Genomic DNA, 22,096 nt, shown 5'->3' with positions numbered 1-22,096 from the left:
TTTAAAACAAGGGTCACACACTCACACATTACCTGGGAGCCTCTAGCCAGATGAATGTCTCAATCGAGGGCCTGTTAAACAGTTACAACAAACGCAAGTGTTTTTACAACTATTAACTTTAACTGTATATAGGACTAATGACATCTGAAATTGCATTCCTAGACAACTAATTTAGTCTTTGCACTGCTTGCATCCAGTGTGGACAAAAATTATGTCTGAAATTGCTCCCTTTAACTGTTTAGTGGCATTCACTATGTAGAAAATAATGAATATGTGAATTGAGGGAGCGATATGGGAATCACATAATTATATTTATATTTTTTAATTTTTCGGATCATCAGACATCAAAGCTCAGTAAATATTGATCACAGACACAGAGATTTACTTTAAATTTCATCAAGATGATTGCTCACTAAAAACTCCCACAGATCATGTTTTCATGACATTTTAAGCCTTATTTTGACGTAACAAAGTGGTTATATCTAAGTGTGTGAGTTGTTTACTTACAGTATTAAATTAGTCTTCCCATTAATGCCATTATATTGTTCATTCAGACTGATTCGCACACGCACACAAACACAAGAGGCGGGATTTATCACATGAACCAATCAAACTCAATCTGTTAAAACTCAATGGGCTCAGGGAAGGTGAGAGAGATGCAAACTCCCACTATAAATTAACCTGCTGGTGTCGCTGTTTGACAATGTTTCTTTAGAAAAATTAGTGATTTTTACACTTTGTAACGTTATATTTTGTAATATTGGCATTGTTTTATTTTTGTGCGATGAAATTTTTTCTCATCCAGTATTCTGAGGAGGCACTGCCTCCCTTGCCTACTCAGAGGAAACGCTCCTGATGTATACAATATTAATCAGCGACTGTTTTTAACATTAAGAAAATAATATTAAGATACTGTTGGCCCTATTTTAATGATCTAAGCGCATGGTCTAAAGCGCACAGCGCAGGTGCACTTAGGTCGTGTCCGAATCCACTTTTGCTAGTTTAACGACGGGAAAAACGGTCGGCGCGCCCGGCGCATGGTCTAAAAGGGTTGCCCCAATTTCTTCATGAGTAATGGGTTTGTTTTGGGCATAACATGCTATAAACCAATCAGAGTCTCATCTCCCATTCCCTTTAAGCGCCAGTTGCGCTCACGCCATGGCGTATTCGCTATTTACACGGCGGAATTTGCAAGCGCAAAGACTGAACGCGTCTCCAGGGAGGAAACGAAGCTGCTTGTGCGCGAGCAAATAAGTAGCCTAATGCTGATACATGCAATGACTATCCATTATGACATGTAGGCATTTTTATATTTATGTAGCCTACACAATAATAATCTTTTACATTGTAATCCTTTCATTTTTAATATTTGGCATGTTTGTGTGCTGCTGCGCATCCCTGTGTGTGTAAGCAGAGTGTACGCACGTTGTGGACCTACCAATAGGCACATATTACTAACGTGCTCTTTAAATAACAAAAAAAAAACTGCGCCATTGACTTTAGACCAGGTTTTAGTTGGTCAGTGGTGCAGTCTATTTCAGTTGCCTCAAAATAGCAACGCGCCAGCAATGCGCCTGAACACACCTGAACACACCTGAACACACCTCGTTTTCAGGCCAGCACGCCCAGGGGCGCACAAATGGGCGCAAATGCATTTGCTATTTAAACAACAAGGCGCAGGACGCGAAAATGATAACTGAGTCGGGTTGAAACTAGCAAAAAACACATGCGTCGCGCCTGGCGCCGCGTTGCTCCAGGTGTATGATAGGGCCCTGTATGTTACTTGAGCACCAAATTTGCATATTAGAATGAAGGATCATGTGACACAAAAGACTAATGAATTTGAAAAAAAAAATCAGCTTTGTCATCACAGGAGTATGTTGTAAGTTTTTATATGTTGTAAGTTGTTATATGTAAACTGTAATAATATTCACAATATTAATGCTTTTTAAAATTTATATAAATATATTTTTTTTTTTTTTTAGTTTTCTTTTTTTTCTATTATTAACACGAAAAGCCAACCCAACATGTTGAATTTAAAGGCCAGATTTAAGGATTTAAACTAATAAAAAATTTAATCTTGTGGGCCAAATGTGGCCTGTGGGCTGAGAGATTGAGACCCCTGCTTTTACCCCAGTGCCATAGAGGCAAACATACAGTCCACTTTAGCACCGACTCTGCTGTGTGAATTTAAATTATAATTCATTAGCAAAATGCAATGAAATGTGACATTATGGAGGCAAACTTTCATTCCATATTTACACAGATCGTACCACCACAAACAGCAGCAGCCGCCTTCCCCTACGCAACCCAAATTCCTTTAATCATGTGTAACATTACAGTCGCCTTGTCCTGATGATCACACAAGCAAATCTGCCCACTTATATGACACATCTTTGATTTGGTGATTGAATTTGACTGCTAAGTTGAAAGCAATCTCAGGCTGAAAAAAAACAAACAAAATAAAAATAAACATACAGCAAGTGCAGTCTGATTCATAAACAAATTATTCTTATGAACCTGTTCTTTTAATTTACGAGTCAAAAAGATCGAAAGTTATATGTCTCAATAAGTCTAATGAATCATTGATGTAATGAAATACATCAGTGATTTTATTTCCTGATAAAGAGAGAAAAAAAAACAAATGCCATAAATATACTGTACAAATTTGTATGTAACAGAAATAAAGATGGTGCACATGTCCTCTGAATGTATGGGCTTTTAGAGGCATCATACACTCTCAAAAAAAAAAAAATGTACAAACCTGTCACTGGGGCAGGACCTTTTCAAAAGATACTAATATGTACATTTTGTCTGCATATGTACCCAAAAGTAATTTCCAAAAGCCACTGTCTCCCTCTTTCCACACTACAGGTGTTTGATGGTGCCAGGGTCTGAGTGTTTGTTTAAATGAAAACGCTCTGATAGCACATGGTCTACTTGACCTACATGCTTCAACTTAAAATGCCTTAATGGTGTTATATTGCTTTGATTGGCAGGTGCATTTAGCCTGAGTAGCTTGAAAAAAATAAATTAGTGCCAATCAACTGCAGGCGAATCATCATGCTCTAGTCAAACTGTTCATTTTCTATGAGATGCCCTAGCTTGCACGGCAATGCAAATAACACCTGTATCACTGAACAATTATGGCACAGTCAACCGCATAGATGTTTAAAACGCCCTGCGTGTGTATGTGCAAGCCAGGTTTTGTGAAGCATGTGTAAGCGTTTTCCAAGAGCAAATATGTGCTAATGTCCAATTGCATACAGCTTGCATGTGTGTGTGCATTAATCTGCCGCCACAAACTACGTTTGACATGCATTGTGTGTGTGTACTTCTGCCCTAATGATTATGTTTTCATTTACATTTATATTCCTAGAAAGTGCTAGCATACCAAAGCAACTTACAATAAAAACCCCTGGTGCTGAGCACTTTTTCCACTTTCCACCATCTCCTCTTTTTCCCCCTTTTCATTCATTTTGTAAAGCTCTCACTCCAGGGTGCCTGTCGTTTTTCTTCATCAAAGTGCTGGGCTGTTTATTCTGTGTAGGGTGTGCTGATGTTGAGTATAATGGGACATGTGCCTCTTGCGATTATATGGCAACACACACTCGCTCCATCACTGACACGCACTGGATGACAGATGAGACGCCCGCCCGGGAGCGCTCCTTTACCCACAATCCCTCTGGCCAGCCACGCTCTGAGTGTCCATATCAGCTGGTGGAAAAAGGCCAGAGTGCTCTTAGGTAGCTCCCGTGTGTACATGTGTGTTTGTGTGTGCCTCTCGGATCAGTAATGTTAAGTCGGTGTGTGATTGTGCATTTGGAGCAGTAAGGGAACAACAAGCTGGGGTAAAAAATAGAAAGTAAAAACTTCAGTCTAAAATATGGTTACTGCTGTATAAAGCTAATGTAAGAGATCAGAAATATTTTATGCCGTTTTTAAATACAATATAAACATTCTTTATCATCTTATTTTTATAACACAACGCATGTTCATATTAACAGTCTACAGTACAATGTTGTCATATTGCAACATATTAATTAAAAAAAAAATTTATTAATATAATTGTGTTTCTAGATAAATAACACAACTATGATTTGTTTCATGTGTTCAGAAAAATTATTATTATTATTTTTACAAAAAAGTTTTTTTCTTTCTCTCTACCGAAAGACCAAGAAAAACTCTGCCCAAAAACAGTGTAAGGATAACTTTTTAAGCTTTTAAGAATAATACTAAAGGATAAATGACAATTACTTAATTTAATTTGTTGGAATTCTTAATGTATAAAACACACCAGAAAGTGACATATTCTGAGAGAAAAGGGTTTTAAAAGGGAAAAAAATGTTGGTTCAAACTTGATTTTATCCTTAAAGAATCAACTTAAATGTTAAAAAAGGGTATTTAATTCCAGAATGGACCCAGATCTGATTGTAAGTTTGCTAAAGCAAATAACGACTTGGCTGTTGGTTAATATAAGTGATGTCAGTGGAAAAATAAAGTATTACATTTTGTTGAAATACTACACAGGCAAATATTTTTCTCTCTTTGGAATAACATGCAACAGTAAAATCATTCCCAATAAGACTTGTTACAAATTTGTGATAAAAAAGTACTTATCTTCAATTTTGATTGCATATTGACTCTACAAAGCCTTAAAAAAAAGTGCAATTGTCCTTGCTTGAAGATTTGATACAACAGTGAAATAACACTTTCTCCTCCTCAATACTATCATCAGGATTTCAGTCTTTTATAACAATCCACTTTACCTTAAAAATATTATTTTGCACAGTCACATTTAATCTTATTCCAGTGTGTTTTTCATCTGAGAGCAATGTGCTATAATACTGTCCAAGGTTGGCAGTCTGTAATATAGATTCATGTGAGCAAATGAAACTTCACTGTCCAATGCCCTGCAGTACAATACAACATCACATTCATACATCTTTACAATGACTGCTGCTTGTGAAGAAAAGTAGAATGTATAGACACAGCAGAACGGAGGTTGTCTAGTAAAGTTAAGCTCTCAAGAGACAAGTAGAGCCTCAAATTTCCAGTCCCATCGTACTTTTATGTTGTAGGTGGCAGTGTTGGGTTGGTTCCCATTAAGCCTCCTTGGTGCAGACGGTCTACAAATTTAGCATTGTCCTGTGACTAACAGCCTTTCTGCCATATGTTCATATTCACCTTATACTTGATCCTCAAAAACAGGCCTCCCACTGCCAAACAGGACTACAGTAACACCACGCTGTAAAAAATGACCCTGATTTTAAAGATAAAAGACTGTAAAAATGCTACAGTAAAAACCTATTAATTGATTAACGGTAAGTTCCCCTACTATATACAGTGAAAAACTGTATTGGACATTTCATTGACATTGGCATTCCCAGAATTCCCTGCGTTACATTTCACATTTGATGTTTTTCATTGATATAATTATGTTTCTTCTTATTTTTTTCTTATCAGTTATGTTCATTAGGGTTGTACATCTAATGTTGTTAAATGAATGTTTATTTGCACGTTAGTGTCATGTGTTACCATGATGGTGTTTAGTATTTGTGTGAATGGCACAGCGCAGATATAGACATATTTTTCTTCTCAGCTTGTGGCAAAGCTGCTTGTGATGCGCTTTGGTTCATCATGTGACTTTCTCACCACCTGCTTTTGGTGGTTATCAGAGTATTACAAAGATACTAAACAGATTTCAGAACTTCAACCGGTTGGTATAGTAACATTATATCAGTTAATAAAATATGGTTTTTAAATTTAAATTTAAATTAAATCCGTAAAACCAAAAATGTTGCTTCCGTATTTTTACGGTAAAATTCTGGCAACCACAGCTGCCAGTTTTTTACCGCAAATTTTTCGTTTGGGACGCTGCATTGAGCAGCCGCGTTCAGTTTTTAATTGTAGTGTTTGTTCTTTTACTGAACTAAATGATTTTTATTACTACAAAAAAATCAAAACGACGGTGGGGGTCGGTGCCGCAGTGGGCGTGACCTAACCGGTGTTGCGGCTTAACACCGGTATCACCGTCAACACCGTCTATCGTGGCAAGCCTAATTCAAACTTGAATTGCAATTATGCATTATGCTATTCAGGAATTGAAAGGCACTCCCAATTCAATTCAGATTGGTGGTTGGGCACACCAGCCATAGCACGTGCTTGCAGAAATATCTCTGCAGATCTGTGGGAAAGATCTTAACCTTTCGGCCTTTTCGACGGCAGTCAGCAATCTAGTAATGGAGGGAGAGTGGCCCTGCCGTAGCCTCGGCAGTAAACAAGAGTGAAAGAGTGAACAGTACTCCCCAGAGACATGGGCAACTCTCCAGGCAGTTAACACGGCTTCGGAAGGGCACATGAAAGGGAGAGAGATGAAGAGAGAGGGGATGAGGAAGATAGAGAAAATGAGAATCAGGTGAACTGACAGACAGAGAAGCAGAAATAGGCTTTACTAAAGCAATCCTCAAAATCCTGACAGCCTCATTCACAGCATCTAAGGTGGGTTGTTACACCATGTCCTAACCAGATGCGAAGTGACAAGTTCCAGGAGCAAGTAATTTGTCTGTTTTCATTGGAAGCAAAAGTGCTGCACGATGCACTATAATCACAGGCAATCAGAACATAGTTGATGTTTAATATGCAGTAGAGAGGGATTTCATCCAATGGGATTTCACAGTGGGTGTGGCTATCTAGTGCAATGCCATAAAAATAGAAACCAAATAACCAACAAAGTGTTCTGTCACTTGTCGCAGTCATGGCTGGTTAGGACAAAAACTATGATTTTCATGGAAAATACAGCTTTTAAGGTTTGCCATTTTATTGCGCTGCATCTGGTTACACGGTGAACAATAACATCATGAGGTTTCCACTCTGTGACTCCAGGAAAGTGAGAGACTGAACAACTAAAACTGTGATGCTAAGTTCATGACAGATTTCATTTAGCTTCTTTGCCCCTGCCATCAATCAAATAGGTGGAAATGTGCATGTACACCCAGTGTATGGTGTTGATTTGCTTTTCATTGTACCTGCCAGACCATATAGTTATTGATATAAAATTATTTATATATGCATTTGAGAGACCCTTGTATATTGACTTTCATTGCATTCAAGACATACATCTGACAGGTTCATTCTCAAAGAATCAAACTCCTGACCTTGGCTTTGCAAGTGCCATGCTTTTTAAACTACAGTAACACAATATGAAAAATAAACATTAACATTTAAACAAAATGATTCACATACGCTACCATTCAAAAGTTTGGGGTAAGATTTTTAATGTTTTTTAAAGAAGTCTCTTATGCTCACCAGGGATGCATCTATTTGATCAAAAACACAGAAAAACAGTAATATTGCGAAATATTATTATAATATAAAAGTTTTAAAACGTAATTTATTCCTGTGATGGCAAAACTAAATTTTTAGCAGCCATGTCTTCAGTGTCACATGATCCTTCAATAATCATTTGAATATGATTAACTCATGAATTATTTAAATGATTTGCTCAAGAAACTTATCTTGTTATTATCAGCTGTTGTGCTGCTATATTTTTGTGGAAATTGTCAAAAAAAAAATGTCTTCTTTGCTGAATAGAATGTTCAAAAGAACAGCATTAATTTGAGTCTTTATTGTCACTTTTGATCAATTTAATGCATCTATTTTTACATTTCTTTATAAAAATATATTTTACTGATCCCAAACTTTTGAATGATGGTGTATCTTCAAATTCTCCAGTCTACAAATGACTACAACAAATATATTTAAACTTACAACAAGAATAAATAAAGTTTGTGACAACCACAATGTGTTTTGTTGGAGAATTATTAATAATTGTGACATTAAGAAACTGATTAATGAATTTCAGCATTCTGTTATACAATTTTGTATGATAAACAACTTTGGTACTGTGTAATTTCGGATCGCCATTTAATGACGAAATAATATTTGGGTCCTGAAGCTAAATCAGAACTGTTAACCCCCCCCCCGAATAATAGAACAACGTTTTAAAAAAAAACATCTATAATCTTAGTAATACAGGAAAAACAAGTCTATTCTTTGTGTGAAGGAACATCACTACTCTATAACTGAAGCGTGGCGTTGCACACTCAAGAATTAAACAATTGCTCGGAGGAGCTACAAAATTATCAATAATTGAGACAACTCAATATGCTTTTATTGAACCGCCCTCATTTGTACACCAGATAACATCCTTCTGTGGGAGAAAGGAGAGGAACAAATGGAAATAAAAATTCTAGCATGTGCACTACAGCAAGGTAATACAAATGATCTGGATGCCTGACTCATTATATTTTCCCTCATCGAACAATGACAACGGACCGTTATTAGAAGATTTCCCTCCCGAATTGAACAAAATAACTCCTCCATACATCACAGCAACACTGTCATGCATTTAGCTTATTAGAGTTATGGTGAAATGGACATGCTAATGTGCTTCACAGTGCTGTACTCCCCTCCGAGGACATCTGAGCATTAAACCCGTAGTTCGGCGGCTCAGGGAGGCCTCGCCCCACTAAATCATGTCTGCTGATTGCTCCTACAGACACATGTTCCTGGTCCTGATCCATTTAGCAACCGGCTTGGCTCATTAGGTTCTGACACAGCGTGTACGTGTGAGTATATGTGTGTGTGTGTGTGTGTGTGTGTGTGTGTGTGAAGAATATGCTAATGGTTAAGTGGGAAGCGGGCTGGTTTGGGTGAGGGGGATACCAGTCTATCCTAATTAGGCTGAAGCTCAAACCTCAACCCCCATCCCAGTGGAAGAAATGAATGAAAACACTGATGATTAACCTTTTGTGGCCCCGAAGGAAAGTGCATACATCCACAAATAACAAACAAGGTTTTAAAAAGACAACGAGAAAAGGTTAAGGAAGTGAAAAATATACCTCGGTCCATTAAAAATGACACATCTGTGGTTAATCGCAGCAGTTCGAGCCCTGTCTACTGAATTACAGGTAAGAATGGATGAAGTAGGAGGCTTACAAAGCCTTTCTCTGGAGGCCTAATTTATGAGCATGCTAATCAATGGTTAATTAAGCAGAGAGACTGAGCAGCGTGAATGAGGGAAGAAGGGTGAAAGAGCAAAGAAAAGCTGCAAGAATGAGGGGTGGTCATGGGAAATGTAGTCTTCTATAATTACAACGTTGTTTACACTGGCCGTATTGGCTTTGAAATTAATATGAAAACGGCTGACATTTCAACTTCAAGAAAGGCTTACAAATGATTCATTATGTCTGAAAGCTCCGAGATTGCTGCCTGTGTGCCTCCTTGATGCATGGATCTACTCTGTGTGATTAACTAACAAGGACTTTATTAGGCAAGGTTTCGATAATTCAAATAGACATAAAGGTATGTGAGAGAGAGAGAAAAATCTTCCCTCCAAACCCGAGATCAATACAAAGATCTTTTCATCATGATGTTATAAACCTTTCTAACTTGTCACAATCATCTCGGACACTTCTACTCATTTAAAAGAGTTTCAAATTGATTTTTTTCATAAGTAGTTACATTAAATGAGGTCAAAACTGTACAATGTACTTATCACTGCAGGTTGTAACTGGCACCATTATGATTTAAAATAATTTAAGGAAGCAATTAAAATGGACTGACTTTTTACAGCAAGAGAGAGACTATCAAGATCTTATTATTCCTCTTTTCACAGATGAGAGTCATGATTTGCAAGGAATCAGCCTGATCCTTGAAAACATGTTTAGTTCCCTCACAGAAAAAAAGGAAGGGGGGCGTTGAAAAACAGGAGAATTCTGCTGACTTGTATTTATTTGCATCCTCACTGGCTCAAACTCAATTTTCCTTCCCACTTCCAAAAACTCTTCCCCTTCTCATATCATCCCCTGGTGTTTTAGCCAGCCGTGGGATTGCATAAGTGACATCCCACTTCATTGGATTATGCCATCCCATGTGCTGTGAACAAAAAACTGCAACATATTATGTGCCATTCCCATGAGCCTGTCAATGAGTGACATTAACATCCTCCGCTGTCCAGCAGGGTGTTAACGTGTCCATGTCTCTGATGCAGCACACTTTGTCCCAAATGACTGTCACTCTGAAATTGGTGGTGCTGGCAGAACAAGCTGCAATATCAGATGCACCACAACCAACTGCCAGGTGCCTATTATTTTTAGTGCAGGTAATGGCTTTGTTTTGGAGAAAAGGCTTTTTTGCCCTTTTTAAGAACGGTTCTTGCTAATGATAATGTGCTTTTATTTTGTAAGCAATCACACTCACCTAACATCCAATAGAATTTCATAGACATCATTGCATACTAGATTCAAACTTGCATTATCCACCTACGCAACACAGCTTTGTGTGTCCAAGCAAATGTACAAACAGCGAGAGAGACAAATGGCTGTTTTAATATTTACTGAATTCAGTAACTATTGGCATTGCAATTAACTCACTATACTTACAACTCAACTCAACTGAGTGAAGTGACTTTGGAAACCTAAAGGTGAACATGATGCCAACTCATCTATACAAGCACTCACCGTATCCACCTATCTTTTTCCATTTTCTTTTATTTTACTGAATTGATTTGGCCTTGAGGAAAAGAAAGAGCCTTCAGATTAATGAATCTTGAAAAAGCCACTTTTTCACGTGAAAAATGGCAGCGCACCAAACACAACGCCCAGCGCTTAAAGAGAAGGAAGAGACGAACAACTCAATAAGCTGAATCGGCCAGGAAAACTGTGTCATGCTTTTTTTATTGGAGACATGAGCTCACTTAATTCCCTCCCTCCTTTTTCCCTCTGAATCCTTTTCTCAGTCTCTTTTGCTCAGTCTTGGCTCAGTGTGGATTATTTTTTCTTTCACCACTGATTGTGACAGTAACAAGGATGAACAAAAAGACAAAACAGACTAAACAGACTGTTTCCTTCACAATTCTTTGCTCTCATTCCTATGTCTAGGTAATATCTCAACCCCAAATCAATAGAAAAAAATTTTTTTTTTTTTTTTTTTTTTTTTTAAATATATGCACATTATTATTATTTTGGATTTTTTTATTATTATTGTATTATTTTGGATTTATATTTCATTATTGTGTTTTAATATTATTTTAGAATATTTTACATTATTTTATATTGTATATAATGAATATTTATATTAAAAATTTTACAAATGATTCACGTTATTGTTATAAGTATTCAGTTATTTAAGCAATGAAATCCTCCTTTTGTCAAATCATATTTTTAAATGCTTTGTGTTTTTATTACTGCATTGTACATACTACCTTAAAAAAGTTATCATTTTAAACATTGTTTTTGCCATTGCAAAAATTATTATTGCTACAGTTCTCTTTTGAACTTAGGGTGAAATATAACAGACAATGTTCTTCAGAAGACTTGTGACAAGACTTTCATTTTTAAAGAATAGCTACATACAGTACTAGAGTCTGAAACAGAGTACTAGAGTGAAAGAGACAGAGAGAGAGAAATGGGGGGTTAAAAGCGTACATAGTGCATCAGGGAGTGTGTGCAGATCCTTGATTAGCTGTTCTATTCTCCGTTCTCTCTTCTTTCACTTCAGGTTCAACCAATACACCTGCTGCACTGATCTAGGACCAGCTGCTGTGCTCTAATATTGACACCGGTCAAGTGGCCAACCCTGCACTGCAGAGGAGTATTTGGATCAGCAGGGCTCTAAAGAAGAAAAAAGAAAAAGTGTGTGAGAGAGAGAGAGTGAGAGAGAGAGAGAGGGAGAGACAAAGAATAAAAGAGGGAGGCTCTTGCCATCACATCATCCTCCCAAAGTGCAGCACTGCAGCGCTCAGTCCTCAATGCCTCTGTCGCCCTCCTTAACCTACATAACCAGCCAGCCAGAGACACAGTCATGTCCTCAGTGTGGAAATGCCTCTAGACACAGAGGAAGAGAGGGGGTAAAAAGAGCGGGTGAAGCTACATGAAAGAAGTGGAAAAGAGTCTGAGAAAGTATACGTATATGTTTATGTATTTGCCAACTACCTCACGATACAATACACATCATAATATTATACTTACTTACACAACATACAGTTTAGACAAATTGCTCCTTTAATAACTAAACTGCTGAAACTCAGTGGTTGACGGAAATAGATTTTTTTGATGGCTAATGCCGATATCTTCAAGAGCTTATATATATGATATCACAATAATTAAAAACAGTAAACACATGCATAACAACTGCTGAAATGAAATGTATTGTGTGTGTGTTCACTACTGTGTGTGTGCACTTGGATGGGTTAAATGCAGAGCACAAATTCCGAATATGGGTCACCATACTGGGCCACACGTCACTTCACTTTATATTTATTTGATATAATATTTACTAAATGAGAAATAAATACATTGAAAATTAATAAATGAAACAATAATTTGAACTAGATAAAAAAAATCTGGAAAATTGTTTTATTTATTTGGCAACTTCTTGATTCTTGATTTTTCACAAAGTAAAGAAACTGTTTGAACTCTGACTAAAATAGAAATAAACACTATAACAAACAGTGCAATCAGTAACCTGGTACGTCTGTGTGCACTGGGAATCCTTTTTTTTTAAATAAATAAACAAACACAATGTAGCACTAATTTAATTAAATGTTTATTAGAAATTAAAAGACTTGTTGTGATACTTCATTAGACATAACTTTATTAGACAGAAGCTCTGTGCACTCAGGCGCTGGCGTTTTTAGCACTGTCAAAATCAAAGTCCAGCTTCTGACACATCAGCCAAATAGAAAAAATTATTAGACAATGCGGATGAAAAAATGCCAAATGTCAGCCAATATTAGTCGACCACCACTATTGAAAATTACACCATATTAACACAGAAGCAAATTCAAATATTACTAATAGGACCTGAGGTAAGAAAAATATTATGAAGAATTTGTTGTTTTTGAGTGTCTTTTTTTTCCATCAAATTAAATAATCTAAAATTTAAAATAACTTTTCTTTTCGTTTAATGTCACCTTATTTTTTAATCCCTGCTCTATGGATTGTTGTCAAAATCCAATCAGGTCTTTGATTGCATCTATTTTTGTCCTGTTCTTTTCTTCTTTTTTTTCCCTTTTTTTGGAAAATCCTGTTTGACTCATAAATATGCTACATTATGGAAGTAAATGTTGACTTTAGGGAGAGAGAGAAAAAGCTGGGCAGAAAGGCAATAGAAAATACAGACAGAATGTTCAGTGCTACGTTATTGTCCCCGGCAACCTGCCTGTGACGGTCGGTTGTCATATCTCTGGCCGTTATGGTGGTGGCACTTATTGTGTGTTGTCTAATGCCTATTACACATTAACATTCAGACAAGGGCACAGACAGACCCAGGCATCCACAACAGACAGTCAAAACACACACACACACACACACACACACACATACATATCTAAACAAACACCCTGATCGGACAGAGAAGAAAAGAGAGAGAAATATCAAGAAAAGGGGTTGTTGTACCAATTAAATGGCTAGATCTTGATTATATTGTGACCATCAGACCAGATTATATGGTAACCGAGAAGTGCAAAGCAAATCACAATTCTGAAAACAAAATAACAAATTACAAATGCAAATGCAAGTCTAAAAAACAAAATAACAATTCAGAAAGCACAACAACAATTCAGAAAACATTATAACAAGTCAGAAAACACAATGACAAATTCGAAAACAAAATAACAAGTCAGAAAACACAACGACAAACCGTATACTACTTGTTGCAAATAGTGGCAATTATCTGCACTTCAGTATTGTAGTACATTATAAAACAGTATGCAATAATAACGTATTGAGTGTAAATTATAATTTTAATGGATGCCACCTTATTGGTACAATAAAGCCCTCCCTACACCTACCCTAACCCTACCCGATACTTTATTTTCAACTTTTTGATTATTTCCTTCATTTTTATTGAAAATAAATGCCTTTACGATGTGATACGAGGATTTGAAAAGGGAGGAAAAAAAGTTTGGCAAAAGTCGGGATCGAACCCGGGTCGATCGCGTCAAAAAGCCAACGACACGCACTTATCCATCTGCACCACTGGAGCTGATGGTTTACAGGCACTTTTAACTAAATGTAAATATACACCCCATATTTTTTTATTCCATAGTAAGGGCAATTCATACAATACATTTAAACTGAGCTACTTTAATACCATCTCCGAACTTTCTACCACGACTCTACTGTTCTTCGGCTGGTTCTTCCCTGTATACGTTGATTGACCAAAAACCAAGTCTCAAACTATACCTACCTTTTCCGGTTTGTCTGATTTGTCGTTGTGTTTTCTGACTTGTTATAATGTTTTCTGAATTGTTGTTGTGTTTTCTGAATTGTTATTTTGTTTTTTAGACTTGCATTTGCGTTTGTAATTTGTTATTTTGTTTTCAGAATTGTGATTTGCTTTGCACTTCTCGGCCACCGTAAGATTACCATCAATATTGAAACTATATCTGTTTCCCAGAATTCACAGTGTTGCCAGGAGTAGCCAGGACCCATTTGCCATAAGAGCAGCCATTTGGCTTAATAGTCTCATTCTGTGTGTGTGTGCATATATTAACAGAACAGGAAGGAAATTGTGTAATAGCCCACTCAATGCATTTCAACCTACCGCTCTGATGGTGAATGCATTGCTTGAATTCCATTTGAGGACAGATTAGCAACCAATTCTTCTATTTATATCTCTAAAATTTGACAGAATATGATTACAGATATAAGTGTCTGTGTGTGTATGCGCCTGTCTTACATAATAAATATACTAATCTAGCTGAGCGTCATCGTGCAATACGGATTTACTCAAATCCCCTCAACAGCAGGAAGAGGAAATCAGGCCATAGATGAGCAGTGACCTTGCTGTGCTGGTCACGTGATGCGTGGTGGTGACTAAACTGAATATCAATGCAGATCAATGCAATCCAGAGATATTTCTATTGATGCTTCAGCGACACCTGTGTGTTCAACCTGCAATGATTTCATTAGATGGATGATGGACAGAATGAACCAACAGCAGATGATGAATTAAACACTGCATTTTAAACAGATTTTTAAACAAACACGAAAAAAAGTCACCTAACACCTAACAACACCCACCTGAGTGTTTATATTTTTAGATGTCTCTTATTAACACTGAATGAATTTCACAGTGTCATGCCCTGGAAACCTGCGATCTGCTCCGGCTGCTTGTATTGTGGGTTTATCCGTCCCGTCAAACACACTCTGGGAGCTGACAAATCTGCCATAATAAACTTTGAGTTAAAAGTGAAATGTATATTTTTTATGTTAAAATATTACTATATCATTGCAGAGACAGCTAAAAGTAAGTAATTTCCTGGGAGACAATGTGGGTGCTAGAACTGTCTGGGAAACCCATATTTATAGAAATAGTTTAATATTATATATATATTAATACATTGTGTATGTACTAATAGTATTAGTATTTTTTAATTTTATTAATATCATATCATATACAGAAAGATAAACAGTTACTTAGACACACACGTGTGTGTGTGTGTGTGTGTGTGTGTGTGTTAAATATATTTTCTATATGGACAAATAACCATGCAAAATTTTAGGGTAAGTAAGTTTTAAACGAGAACTGATCAAAACAGTAAAGATATTTACACAAAAGATTTCTATTTCAACTGCTGTTTACTTGCTGTTTATTTTAACTTCCTATTCATCAAAGAATCTTGAAAAAACAATCTTTAGCACCACTTTTCTTGAGTTTCATAATCAGCATATGATTTCTGAAGGATCATGTGACATGTGACTGGAGTAATGGCTGCTGAAAATTCAGCGTTGCCATCACAGGAATAAATAAAATTTTAAAATACATTAAAATAGAAAACAGATATTTTAAATTGTAATAATATTTCACAATATTACTGTTTTAATAATATTTCACAATATTACTGTCTTTATTTTAACTTTTATCAAACAAATGCAGCCTTGGTGAGCATAAGAAACAAAAAATCCTACCAACCCAAAACTTAGCATATATATATATATATGGAATATATATAACAGAATTCTGTTAGAAGCACTGGAAACCTTTTTAGGAACAACAAATTTCTGCAGAGCTGCTACACTTCACACATTACCTTAAAGTCTTACAACCCAACAGGTGCCTCACACACTGAGGGATGTGAATGCGAGAGTGTGTAAGTCTATGTGTGTCCAATGGTTTCATTCATGTCTTTAATCTGCTTGGCCCTCTTCACTGGTCTGCTTTATAACACAGATGTGCAAGTATACTTCACACACCATGGTAGCTGTGTGTGTGAATGTGATTCTTTTGAGCATTTGACCTTCCTCTAACCTTAAAACGAGAGCCTACGAGAAAGAGATAAGTGAGGTGCTGTGAACAAAAAGAATAGAACAATCTAACGAAGGGGGAGTGAGGGAAACACAAACCAGAGGAGACAGGAGGACCATCACACCCTAGTGAGGACACAGATCTCATTAAAATGGCTGCCGAGTGGTGACATGATGGCCAGCATTGACTTAAAGCTCTGAGATGCATGACCAGAGAGAATCCAGGATGTGTGTGTGCATTTGTGAGAGAATCTTGCTTTTATGACGAAAGCCCCTACAACAAAAGCAGATAGAAGTGACATAAACCAGGAGAAACCATCAAATCTGACCTTTTGACAGCACCAGCTTTTATCCCCAGCTTAATTCATCCATGACAATACAACACACACACCTCACAGCTCCATCCAAGCATAAAGAAATCCAACAAACTGAATGAACAGATTCCAGGCAAAGTGCATGGATGGTGAGGTAAATATCGCGTATGCAGTCCTAGTATTAGACTACAGAGAAATCAGTAACTATCAGTTGAACACATGGAGATTCAAGAGCCTGGTGTCCAACTCCCTATCTGGCTCAGTTCAGCCCATCTGTTACATGGTACGAGACCAGCACACACACATACACTTCTGTGTGCATCTACACCCCTATGTTTGGGCTCTTCATCTTGTGAGATCACAGAGTCTATACTCCAGCAAGGCATCAGACACATAAAACACATGCACACATGCTCATATATCCTCCAATGATGTGGCCTCCTGCCTCACTGTCTTTAATCAGTTCATTGAAATCAATTAGAGCTCATTGATCCGATGCTTCTGCATGAATAAACAAGACATGCTGTCTGGTGCTATCTGTTAACACACACACACACTCACTCACACACACACACACACACAGCAAAAAGCTGAAATGACACGTCTACATATTGCACTACAAATATGCTATTGAAGATGGCCAAAAGTATGTGGAAACCGCCTTGGTTTCACTATTTTAGTTGAGATAAAACTTATTGTTATGGAATTAAATGACATTCTAGAGGATTGTGTACTTTCCAACAACTTTTATGTTCATGCATGGCAATGAAGCTCATAAAGTAATGGTTTACTGAGTCTGGCATGAAAGAACTTGACTGGCCTGTTGTGTTAATAGTCAACAAAATCACTGATGAAATTGTTAGTTGACATCCATGACAATGAAGATGTAAAAATAATAATAATAATAACAATAAAAGTAATAATAACAATAACAGTAATTTAATGACTTTAGTAAAAACATACTGTTGAAAAGCATATGACAATAAAAACAACACTTCTGATCTTAAGAATCCTCTAAAATGCTTTTAAAAGGAAAAATCTTTTTTTTTAAAATAGGATTTTTCAAAATAATCCAACCATTGTCAATCATGTTCAAGCGACTTGAACTGAAGGTGAACAGTGAATGATCACCAGTAAACTGAAGGTGCTTTGCAGGTTAATTAATCCAAACACATCTTATAGGCCTACATATGACACTAATCAAAAATATACACAACATAACTGTAATATTATAACTTGTATCTCCACAAAATGACACAAAAGAACAAATGCACTTTAACCTAGTTACTTTACATGCTGTTGTTAAATGTTAATACTTGTTTAAATTATTGTATAATTTGTTGAAATAACTGATAAAATTGTCAACATTAATGAAAAAAAAAATGTGCATGACAATAATTAAAACATACTGTTGACAAATATATGACAAGAAAAAAACTCTACATATTAATATTTGGGTGCATTTTGCACTCTCTGATAAATTAAATGTTACTTTCATTGACTAAAATATGTAATTTTAGTCAGTAAAACAAATTAAATTTATTAAAATTAAAGAATACTACATGACAATATTTTACCTAAAGTTAAAGTTTTATTCATAAGACAAAAACCTGAATTATAATAAAATAAACAAACAAACAAACATTGCTGGCTTGCACAACGATCAAACCTGTACCCCTACTGAAGCCCTTCAGATGAATTGGAACTTCTGCCCAACATCAGCACTTTATCTCACTGAGGCTATCATACCTGAATGTATCATACAAGAGCTGTAGTTCCTACCACGTACATTTGCGACACTGTTTGTGAATATTCGTTTGAACTATGGTTTCGGGAAACACCGAATCATTGAACTATGTTGGTAACGACGGAACTTGCGACCATAGTTGGCTAACGATGCTTTTGGGAAACGCACCCCTGGCTTTGTGCGCTACTAAAGCTACTGCACAGGTGATCGGCAAGGCCATGGCCAGCTTGGTGGTGCTTGAGCGCCACCTTTGGCTGAACTTGACGGAGATCAATGATGTGGACAAAGTCGCCTTCCTACAGAGCCCCCTCAGACGGCTAAATGCAACCCTTTCCTAAGCACCAGGGCCCCTGCCCCAGAGTGACATTGGACCCTGAGCCGCACAAGCCATCTTGATCTCAAAGAAGAGAGGCAGAGAAGAGGATTAGGTCCCACGAGGCCAGACCGCCCTCAAAGAAGTCTCTCGCTTTCTCTCCAGTCCCCCGTTTAACTCTGGGTGATAGAAGCTCTGTTCACACTGGACCTGTCCTTGCTACTCAGCACGTGCTCAAGAAAATTATTGCTGTGATAGCAGACCCACCTACTCAAAAGAGCACTTCTTCTCTTCACAACAACACGAATGTCAGTTCCCTGCCCCACTTCAGTGAAAAACTCAGACCACTTGCCACCCGGCTCCAAGCTTGGAAAGCAATGTCAAGCTGGGTTCTGCAGACCATAGAACAAGGCTACTCTCTCCAGTTCACTCGCAGACCCCCTAGTTTCAGAGGTGTTATTCAAACTTCGGTACAGGACAATGATGCACATGCTCCGAGTCCGAAGTGCAAAGTCTCTCCACTCCATTCAGAGCACAAGTCATCATCCTTCTAGCTCTTCCTAATTCAGAGGACAAGCAGGGTCCTAACTTACTCTGCTTGGTCCGGGCCCTTAGAGTTTACATAGAACACTCTGGCCACTTTAGGCAATCAGAGCAGCTCTTTGTATGCTTCAAAGGCCGCTCTAAAGGGCTGCCCATTACAAAGCAGAAACTATCCCACTGGATATTAGATGCTATAGCCCAGGTATATGCCTCAGTGGACTTACAGTGTCCTATTGGAATGTAGTTATGTAGACCCCAGCATCAGGACCTGGGTCTCATTGTTAGCTCATGCTTCTTAGGAGACCTCATTGCAGGCACTCCGGGGCAGGGCTTCATTCTGCACTTATTTATAGCACAGTGCTATTGGATACGTTCCCCAAACCGTTTCACGCAACATGAGAGACAGTTTTCGAAAAGGGAACGCTCCAGTTACTAACGTAATCTCAGTTGCCTGAGATAACTCATAGACTGCCATGCTATAAAGCTGCACGCAAGTCGATGACTGCTGCTATCAGTTGAAAGATTCTGATGAAATGGCATTCAGCGCCAACTTAGATATGCAGTCGGCTCCGCCCATTTTGGCGGGCTGAAATGCCATTTGTTCGTGCAGCTACACGAATGTAAACAAATCCGGCTTCAGTATTCAGAGTAAACAGGAGTTTCCCCAAAGCGTTTCACACAACGCTCTCAGAGAACCAAGGTTACGTTGGTAACCGGATGCGTTTTGCAGCGAGTGGAAAAATGATCATCTACAGTAACAAATCAGTCCAACATAAGGACAGTCACACAGTTGCTTCCATCCATTAAACTGATCCCAAATGACACAGTGAGCTCCATATCTGCTATGTGGGCCAAAGAGAGAGAGAGAGCTCAGCATTCCCTGCTGACAGAACAGAGAGCTTCTGTCTCTTCCCAATTCTGCTATCCACTAGGTTTGGAATGGCCATACTAGGATAGCATATAAATGTGGCCCATTCTTTCAGACTGTCTGTGTGTGTGTGTGTGTGTGTGGTATCTGCTGCTCTTGCTTTGACCTCTCCTCCCAGATGTTCGGCACATCAGTGAACCAGCGATTACTTGTATTTGATATACGGTGATAGGTTTATGTTCCACTGTGTGTGTATGTGTAAGTGTGTGAGTTGCAGGAGGACAGAGAAGGATGCTGGGGGCCGGAGTGATTATTTGATCATCTAATTTTCGCGCTCTATGACGTCAAAGCATTTTCAAATATACTAAGAAAAAAAAGAGGGAAGACCGAGCAGTGTTCTAACACCAATTTAACAAATTGCACATGGTCTACATGGGGTGAAATCACAACAATAAATGAACAAACATGTAACAGAAAAGATGTATGCCTCTTTGTGCAAATATAAAGGACTTACTAGAAAAAATTGAGGTATAAGAAAATAAAAATTTCACATCTGACTTGGATTCTGAATTGGATTTGTGATCATGTTAATGGATGCTATGATATATCTGATACAGTATATTTATAGCATCCATGTTTAAAAAACTGAAAAAACATGTTTTAGATTGATCAGCTAATGCATTACTATATATGATTCCAATTTTATTTGCTGTTTTGAATTTGAATACATTGTGGAGCTCGGTGATAGTGATGTGGGATGGCATAGAAATGAATCAGAAAAAGTATATTTGATCACAATAAATTCCTGGAAATAATTTAAAAGTCCATGTTTTCGATTGGTGTTTCAATTCAGTGAGGTTGGTACTCTTTGCGCATGACATTAAAATGGGTCAATGTGCACGTTTAATATCCCGACACACAATCATGCACGCTACAGCACCATGAAGCGGTTGAAGCGCCTGTCGCTCTGCATTTCGGAAAATGCTTTAGAACAGGTTGCAGCACCACGCAGTTTAAACAGCAAAAGTGGCCCTCTCGTTTCCCCTTATGCCAACAACATTTTATGTACTTTCCAGCTGAAACCCCTGCTTACTATGCAACAGCCTAACAAAGAGCAGAAATAATTGAATTTATAATATATTTTCCATAGAAGTGCCGTTACCTGGGAATGAGCCGCAGTCAGAAATCCGAGGTCTGTATATAGGAGATGTGTGGGTATTTCCTCGTTTTCTCAGTCGTTGCTCAGCGCAATTCCATCAGCCTGAGCTCGGAATAAACCAAAAGATTCTCCGCTGCCCGAGAATAGCAGGAAATGTTTCACGGTTTCTCCCGACAACACCCTGATAAGACAGATTCAGAGGAAACGATCTTAAAAGTGAAGAATTGTGTACGCGCGCCGCTCGATCAACAGAACGTCTACGTAAATTAAGTCTAGTTGGATTTGTCCGTTGAAAAGCTTGTTTGGAAACGACCGCCAGCTTCTCCCATTATAGCGCAAATGGGGAAAAAATAAAACAACAAACACGAATTCACTTCTATGACCTGTTTTTCCCCTCTATGAGTCTAATCAACACTCTCTTTCCGTTGAAACGTATTTGACGTGGTATATTTCGGTTTTCCGGCAACAAACGCCGACTTAACACGTTGACTTTAACACTGAAGTCTCGAGTTTAATCTATCGGCATCTCGAGCGTCTGATTCCGGCTACTGAAGGCGGTCATGGTGCTCACCGGCTCCGCTGTCGTTTCCCCGTGATTCCGGGAGCCTTTGCAGTGAGAGAGATGCTGTGAGGTTTTTGATTGCCCATCTCTCTCGCCCTCTCTCGCCCTCTCTCTCTCTCTCTCTCTCTTTCTCTTATGCGCGTTGCTCTCTGTGACGCTCTGTATCCGAGCTGCTCTGTCGCTTTGACAACGCGCGCATTCCACACGCGGGCCTCTCAGCATCCCTGCATTCCTTTATGATACAGCTCTGCTGGACAGTGAACACAACACTAACAGA

General features: G+C 37.9%; 1 protein-coding gene across 3 annotated transcripts in view; it reads right to left on the bottom strand.

Annotated features, from left to right (window-relative positions):
- The window catches only part of LOC107753966 (neuroligin-2-like), a 179,349-nt gene extending 157,253 nt beyond the window's left edge, over positions 1-22,096 (bottom strand). The window contains exons 1-2 of one of the 3 annotated variants that reach the window (XM_016570262.1): positions 21,829-22,096; positions 21,261-21,438 (exon numbers count right to left, since the gene is read on the bottom strand). The gene's annotated coding sequence lies outside the window, so the exon portion shown is untranslated. The other 2 variants (XM_016570263.1, XM_016570261.1) reach the window with 2 other exon arrangements.

This window comes from Sinocyclocheilus rhinocerous, unplaced genomic scaffold, assembly GCF_001515625.1.
Source record: "Sinocyclocheilus rhinocerous isolate Xijiao unplaced genomic scaffold, SAMN03320098_v1.1 scaffold831, whole genome shotgun sequence".
In the NCBI taxonomy this organism is placed as follows: domain Eukaryota; kingdom Metazoa; phylum Chordata; class Actinopteri; order Cypriniformes; family Cyprinidae; genus Sinocyclocheilus; species Sinocyclocheilus rhinocerous.
This window is presented reverse-complemented; position numbering and strand designations above follow the sequence as displayed.